Genomic DNA, 8782 nt, shown 5'->3' on the forward strand with positions numbered 1-8782 from the left:
GCACCTCATCACTGGACGTACCTGATTAGAACCACATAAACCGTCAATCTTTTTATTTAAGAGTTCTACTTGGTTAGATAGCATAGTAACTACGTCGAGGTTGAAGACACCAGTTGCTTTCGTCGACTTTGTTCCCATAACTTGTCACTAATAGTTATTCAGTGACATCTCTTCAATAAATTCATAAGCCGCCTTAGGTGCCTTATTATTGATAGTTCCTCCAGCGGCTGCATCAATTATCTGCCAAGTCGAAGGATTCAGGCCATTATGGAATGTTTGAACCTATAGCTAAAGCGATAACCCATGGTGAGGGCACCTTCTCAAAAGGTCCTTGTATCTCTCCCATGAATCTTAGAGTGTTTCTAAATCCATCTGCACAAAAGAAGAGATATCATTATGCAATTTGGCTGTTTTAGCCGGTGGAAAATATTTTAATAAAAGTTTTTCGGTCATTTGTTCCTAAGTAGTGATTGACCCTCGTGGTAACGAGTTCAACCACTGTTTAGCCTTATTCCTTAATGAAAAGGGAAACAATTGAAGAAGTATAGCATCATTAGAAACGCCATTGATTTTAAATGTATCGCAAAATTCTAGGAAATTTTCCAAGTGAGCATTGGGATCCTTGTCCTGCAAACCATCATACTGAACAAATTGTTGTATCATTTGAATTGTGTTAGGTTTCAGTTCAAAATAATTTGCAGCAATAGCAGGTCTAACTATACTTGACTCAGTTTCTGTTAAATTAGGTTTAGCATAATCATACATATTGCACAAAGCAAGATTTTGATTAACAGCAATTGCAGGAGGTAGTGGATTTTCTTGGTTTTCAGCCATCTCCTTGGTTGTGGTTTGAATATCGTCCTCTTGCTCATTCTCTATATATCTTAAGATTCGCCTTATTTCTCTTTGGTTTCTGCGAACTGTATGATCGATCTCACTGTCAAAAAGTAATGGTCCTGACGGGTTTCTTCTAGTCATAACTATAAAAAACCTGCCATAAGAAAATAAATGAAGAATTACCAAAGAAATAAAAATTTAAGTTGCAATAAAAGTAAAATGGCTAAAGTAATAAAAGTCGAGTGTTCCTAATATCTTAGTTCCCCGGCAACGGTGCCAAAAACATGATACTTGATATTTGTGACAGGCTTTAAATATTTATAATGAATCGTTCTTGAAACTAACTATTATCACGATGAAGGCAAGTGTACCTATCGAAAGTAGTATAGCTTTAGCATGACCGGATTATTGAACCCAAAGGAACTCAAAGTACTAGTATTAACTTTCTTTTTATTATCTAGCCTAAGAATAATGGGGTTTGTTTTAACTAACTAATTAACTAAACTAAGAAATCACAGAAAATAGATTTGGGAAATTACTTTTGGAAAAATGATTGAATTAAGACAATACCTAAGGAAAAATCCACCTAGACTTCACTTGTTATTTGACTCTGAATCGGACGATTTATTCATTTGACTTGATCCGTAGAAATCCCTAGGTTATATTATTATCCCTCTCGAGACTAACAATGTCTAACCCTAGGTTGAATAATTGAAATCTCTTTCTAATTAACTCCCTAGGGTTGCATTAACTCGATCTATGAATCCCCTTATTAGGTTTCACCCTAATCCGGCAAAATCTTGTCACCCTATCTCTAAGCGTGCAACCAACTCCACTTAATTATGACAAATGTACTCTTAGACAGGGTCTATTCCTCCTCTGAATAAGAGCTTAACTTGAATCAATATCCTGGAATATCAAAACAAGATTAAGAACACATAATTAAGAACAAGTCAAATATTTATCATACAATTTAGATAATAATAACAAGATCTATCTTAAGTTTTATTCCCCTTAGGTATTTAAAGGTTTTAGTTCATAACTAAAAAGGTAAACATCTCAGAAGAATAATAAATGAAAAACATAAAGAAAAATCCAAAACTTCTGAAGGGAAATTATGGGAAGATCTTCAGTCTTGATGATGAATCCGGCTTCTGAGATGGACCAATCGGCTTTCCTTGAGCAGTTCCCCACTTCCCTCTCTGTGTGTGTCCTTTTTCTTCCCCCTCTAGGGTGTATTTATAGGCTTTAGAATACCTAAGAACCCTCAAAATTGTCATTTTCTGAATTGGACTCAATTTGGGCTCAACAAGGACACGCCTGTGTACGATTGCTTAAGGCCACGGTCAAGCCTGTTAAATAGGCACGGGCGTGTGGTCCACTCGTGTGAGTCGTGCTTCGATTCTGCCAAATTGACACGACCGTGTGGTCTTCCTATGTGAGGAGGTCTAGGCCGTGTTAATTTTGTACCTTGGCCAATTTTCTCCGTTTTTGGCCCGTTTCTCTTTCCTTTCACTCTCTTATGCTCACCTAAGTATAAAACATGAAATTAAGGCATTAGTTGCATCAAATTCACCAATTTTAAGGAAAAATCATCCATAAAATATGCTAAGCATGGGATAAAAATATGTATGAATTACGATTAATTAAGGAGCTTACCGATCATGGCTCAAAAGAGCATAAATGATAATGAATTGACGGATTACTGATATTATTCACCCGAGCATCCTTTGAATTTCTAATAAGTTCAACGGGTATGAATAATGTTATATGGAGGAGTTACGATTTATAAATGTTGCTATAGTTATAAATGATATATGAATTTTGAATGATGCTAAGCATTGTATTAATGGATGGTTTTATGTATTTTTACAATGACTAACATGTGATGAATACTTGTGGCTAGGTGTCTGTAAATTGATTTGATTACACTTTAAGTATTGCTTTGATTATGTATAAATGGTAAGTTTAGTTATGAACTACACGAGCTTACTAAGGTCTAAAGCTTACTCTGTTTCTTTTTCTATGTTTTATAGAGGCTCATTAGCTCCCTCGTTTCGACAAGTCGGAGTTCCACATCATACTATCCAATTTTTGATTGGTACTTTTGAACTAGTGGATATTTGTAAATATGGCATGTATAGGCTAGTTTAAAAGATGATAACTATGTTACTTGATATCAGAGTTTTGGTATATCTTGTATATGTGCTAAGCCATGTGGTTTGGCTTATTTTGGGTAATTCATTTTGGTTAAATTAAGTGTTCAATTATGGTATGTTTTGGTAAGGTAATGTTGGAATGAAATTATGCAAGTGAAGTCTTGTTATGTAGCTGTTAAATGAATGAATTAAAAATGGAATTATGTTAAATAGGTCATTGGGTATGTAATTGATAGGTTTTGATATGGCTAATAATGTGAATTGAAATAGTCATTTTAGCTGTCTATTGGGTTGTAAAAATGTGGTCATTTATGCTTGTGAATGGTTGTGTTTTTATGGTGGCAAAATGGCTTTACAAATGGCCTATTTTTCTCCATACGGGCAGAGACATGAGCGTGTGTCTCAGCCGTGTGCGACACACGGTCATGCTGCATGGCCATGTGTCCCTTGGGTACCCTTTCGAATTAAGTCAGTATACCCTCTAAATGGCACATGGCCTAGTACACAAGCATGTGACTTGGTCGTGTTGATAAGTCAATATACCCTACAGTTTTGGCACGGACTGACATACGGGCGTGTGTGGCCATTTCGAAGGGCACACGGGCTAGATACATGGGTGTGTGGTCGGCCATGTGACCCAAGTTAGATCATCTCCAGTTTTTACACGATTTGGCACACGGGCGTGTCCTCTGCTGTGTGACACAGGTCAGTATGTATGCCCTGTTCCCACACAGTCTAAAAGACAGGCGTGTCTAGTAGCCGTATAAGGCACACGGCCCATTCACACAGGCGTGTGACATTTGAAATGTTGAAATTTTCTAAGTTTTTAAAATTTTAATATGTTACTGATTTAGTCACAAATGCACGTTTTAAGCTTCGTATGCTTGAAGTACATAATGAATGTGAATGAATGATAGTTATTGAAATAAGACGTTAATTGATAAATGATTGTTCTGAACTGAGTTACAAATCTGGTAATGCCTCTTAAACTATTCTGGCGACGGTTACGGGTTAGGGTGTCGGGATTACCTCCGATACTTCTGTGATTGCATTGATAGATCCCAGATCAACGCATTCTTATATATGCATGAACTTAGTGAATAGCATGACTTTGCCTGTAGAGTCTACTGAATTTGTAATTAGAGTATCAAACCCCTTCGGTAGATGTGTTTTGGTTGATAAAGTCTACAAGAATTGTCTGTTAATGTTTCAAGACATTTGTTTTCCGACTGATCTAATGTTATTACCTTTTGATGAGTTTGATATAATTCTGAGTATAGATTGGTTAACTTTGTACGATGCTATTGTAATTTGCAAATGGAAAACTATTGAATTGAGATGCAAGAATGACGAGATAATCCAAATTTAGTCCAGTGATTTAAATAGGCTACCAGCTGTGATATCTTCGATGAAAGCTTTGAATTATGTGAAAAAGGGTTGTGAAGCCTACTTTGCATAAATGATTATTTTGAAAGTGACTGAAAATAAGATAGAATCAGTGCATGTTGTTTGTGAGCTTCCTGATGTGTTTCTTGAAGAACTTCTGAGATTATCTCCGATTCGAGAAGTTGAATTTGGCATAGAATTAGTACCGGGAACTACTTCGATTTGATAGCTTTGTATAGAATGGCTCCTACAAAATTGAAAGAATTAAAGTCTCAGTTGCAAAAGTTGACCGATAGAGGATTTACAAGATCGAGTTTCTCACCTTGGGGTGCTCCTGTTCTGTTTGTGAAAAAGGAAGATGGCACAATGAGAATGTGCATTGATTATTGTCTATTGAACAAAGTGACTATCAAGGACAAATATCATCTGCCTAGAATTGATGATTTGTTTGATCAGTTAAAAGGAGCTACTGTGTTTTCAAAAATAGATCTGAGATCGAGATATTATCAGTTGCGCGTAAAAGATTCAAACATTCCGAAAATCGCTTTTCGAGCGAGGTACGAACACTGTGAGTTTTTAGTTATGCCTTTGGGATTAACGAATGCACCTGCTATTTTTATGGATTTGATGAATATAATTTTTAGACCGTATTTAGACCGATTTGTTTTCGTATTCATTGATGACATTTTGATTTATTCGTGCGATGAATCTGAGCATGTCGAGCATTTGGAAGTTGTATTATAAACTTTGCGTGATAAGCAGCTTTTTGTTAAGTTCAGTAAATATGAATTTTGGTTATGTGAAGTTAGTTTTCTGGGCCATATTGTGTCAACATCTGGTATACGAGATGATTCGAGCAAAATTTTCACGATTTTAGATAGGAATCCTCCGAGAAATGTTTCTGAAGTCCACAGTTTTCTGCGATTGGCTGGTTATTACCGATGATTCGTAAAAGGCTTTTCGATGATTGCATCTCCGTTGACAAAATTGCTTCAGAAAGACGTTAAGTTTGAATTGTCCGAAAATGTTAGAAGAGCTTTGATCAGTTAAAAGCCTTATGGACTGAAGCTCCAGTATTAGTGCAACCAGAATATAGTAAAGAATTCATGATTTACAATTATGCTTCATTAAATGGCCTAAGTTGTGTTTTGATGTAAGAAGGCAAAGTTATAGCCTATGCCTCGAGACAATTGAAATCGCATGAAAAGAATTATCCGATGCACGACCTTGAATTAGCTGTTATTATTTTTGATTTAAAAATCTGGTGACACTATTTGTTTGGTGAGAAATGCCATGTGTATTCTGATCATAAAAGTTTGAAGAATCTGATGACTCAGAAAGATTTGAACTTGCGACAGTGAAGATGCCTAGAACTGTTAAAAGACTACGAGCTAGTGATTAACTATCATCCAGGAAAAGTAAAGGTGGTTGCTAATGCTTTGAGTCAAAAATCATTGTTTGCTTTACGTATGATGAATACTCATTTGGTTCTGTCTGATGATGGTTCGGTTTTAGTCGAATTGAAAGAAAGATCGTTGTTTTTACAATAGACTTGTTATGCCTAAAAAGTTAATAATGAGATAATAGCAAAACGAGCTCAATGTGAATTGAATTCTGATTCAAAATTAGAGTTGATGATAATGATTGTGTGAGATTCCAAGATAGAATTTGTATTCTAAGAAATCTAGAGTTAATTCAAATGATTTTGAAAGAAGCTCATAGCAGTCGTCTCTCTGTATATCCGGGTAGTAAGAAAATGTATAATGATTTGAAGCAACATTACTGGTGGTCTGGAATGAAAAGAGATATCTCTGACTTTGATTCGAAATGTTTGATCATCAGCAAGTTAAAGCTGAATATCAGGTGCCATCTTGTTTGCTACAACCGATTATAATTCCGGAGTGGAAATGGGATAAAGTAACAATAGATTTTGTTTAGGGTTTGCCCCTATCTCCGAGAAAGAAAGATGCGATTTGGGTTGTTGTCAACCGATTGACAAAATCAGCTCATTTTATTCTGGTACAATCTGACTACTTGCGTAATAAATTAACAGAGTTATACATTTCTGATATTGTGAGATTGCAGGGGTGCCATTGTCTATTGTGTCAAATGGAGACCCAAGATTTGCTTGGCGGTTTTGGAAGAAACTGCAAGAGGCTTTAGGCACGAAATTGCACTTCAGTACTGTTTTTCACCCGCAGGTGGATAGCCAATCTGAGCGGATTATTCAGATTCTCGAGGATATGTTGAGATGTTGCATTCTTGTGTTAGAAGGCACGTGGGAACAGTATTTTCCATTGATTGAATTTGTTTATAATAATAGTTTTCAATAAAGCATTAAAATGGCACCGTATGAAGCCTTATATGGTAGAAACTTTCGTACACCTTTGTATTGGATTGAGCTCAGTGAGAATAAGATTCACGGGATCAATTTGATTAAAGAAACTGAGCAAAAAGTAAGAGTGATTCGTGAAAGTTTGAAAGTAGTGTCAGATCATCAGAAGTCGTACGCAGACTTGAAATGAAAAGATATTGAGTTTCATATCGGGGATAGAGTGTTTTTGAAAGTGTCTCTATGGAAGAAAATACTTTGATTTGGCTGTAAAGGCAAGTTAAGTCTGAGATTTATCGGGCCATATAAGATTATCTAGCGTATCAGGCTGGTTGCTTAGAAATTGTTGTTACCACCTGAGTTAGAAAATATTCATAATGTGTTTCACGTATCAATGCTTCGACGATATCGATCTGATCCCTCGCATGTGATTACTCCGTCCGAAATAGAAATTTTTTCTGATATGACTTATGAAGAGGAACCGTTCTGTATCTTAGCTCGCATGGTTAAAGAACTGCAAAATAAGAAAATTCCGTTTGTAAAAATAATGTGGCATCGATACGGTGTTGAAGAGGCTACGTGGGAGCCCGAAGATGCTATGAGACAGTAATATCCAAATCTGTTCAAAGGTAAGATTTTCGGGGACAAAAATTCCTAAAAGGGGAGAGTTATAATAACCCGGTTTGGACCCTAGTCAAGATAGTGGTTTTGAGACGACAAATTTGAGTTAGAAAAGTATTTTTAATATTATTTTCCATGTTTATAGCATGATATATGATATGTGTGAAAATTTCGCATGAAAATTTTACCATTTGTGTGTTCGATTCGATAAAAAGGACTAAACCGAAGAAAATACAAAAGTGGCATTCTATTTGATTAAGTACCGAATTGATGTGTCTTATTAAATGTGAGGTCCTTGAAATGTAAATGGACCATTGGAATTATGCATGGACAAAGTTGGACATTACTTAGTGGTTTTTAAATAAAAATAGTAATGTTAAATTAGTAAATGGCTTATTAATGTTATATTAATTAAAATAAAAGAAAATGGTGATCATTTTGTTCATCTTTACACCAAAAATAAAAGAAAAAGATAGGATTTGAATGCTTAAACTATTCGGCCATTGATAAGCTTGATTAAGGTATGCATTTTGCTTGGTTTTTTATGATTTTTATGTTTTTGAGATTGTTGCTTAAAAATCTATCAAGCCCACATCTCAATTTCTGAATTTGATGATGATTTTGAATTATGCCACAAATGCTTTTGTGAGCTATGTGATGATAGTTGATGAAAAATGAAAGATATGTGCTGGAATAATATGTTTTGTGTTTGGATTTTTGATGAATTTGAGTATTTTGGGCTAATTTGTGAAAATGAGAAATTGCAAGGTTAAAATATGAAATAAATAATATATATGGGCTTATATGGGCTAGAGGAAATTTCAGTCTAGCATGTGTAATATGAAATTATGTGTATTTTGTGATTTTATGAATTAGGGACTAAAGTGTTAAAATGTGAAAATATGAGGGCTAATTTGTAAAATGTCATAAATCTGTGTATATGGATTGAATTGAATGATTTGTTGAATAAAAGAGTTAAATTTGAATTTATATAGATCAAGAACCAAAGAAAACGGAATTAGATCGGCAAAAGTTAAAAGTCATTGATTAGCCGATTTCATCCGTTCGAATAAGTACGAAGTAAGTCGATATACAAATAAATGTGTTTGAATTGAATTATTATTCTTTATATGTTAATGAATAGTGGCGAATGGCTATTTGAGTTGAATATGAGAAATCCGATAATGTGACGACATACAAAAAGTCCTGTACGAACCATAGGAATAGTTAGGATACATATGTCATGACATAGGATTCCGATATGTGATTTCGTGTATGACCATGTCTGGGACGTTGGCATCAATTTGAGATCTACATGTAAGACCATGTCTGGGACATTGACATCATATTTGATTTCATGTAAGACCCTGTCTGGGACAGTGGCATCGATATTTGATTACATGTAAGACCACGTATGGGACGTTGCCATTGTACGCACTTTTCGAGC

The 8782-nt window shown here is 35.2% G+C and overlaps 1 non-coding gene across 1 annotated transcript; it reads left to right on the forward strand.

Annotated features, from left to right (window-relative positions):
• Positions 1–298: 298 nt before the first annotated feature.
• Positions 299–404, forward strand: LOC128280322 (small nucleolar RNA R71). Its single transcript, XR_008270502.1, has one exon. It is a non-coding gene; the product is annotated as a small nucleolar RNA R71 (small nucleolar RNA).
• The last annotated feature ends 8378 nt before the right edge of the window (positions 405–8782 follow it).

Source organism: Gossypium arboreum, chromosome 8 (genome assembly GCF_025698485.1).
Source record: "Gossypium arboreum isolate Shixiya-1 chromosome 8, ASM2569848v2, whole genome shotgun sequence".
NCBI classification, from domain to species: Eukaryota; Viridiplantae; Streptophyta; class Magnoliopsida; order Malvales; family Malvaceae; genus Gossypium; species Gossypium arboreum.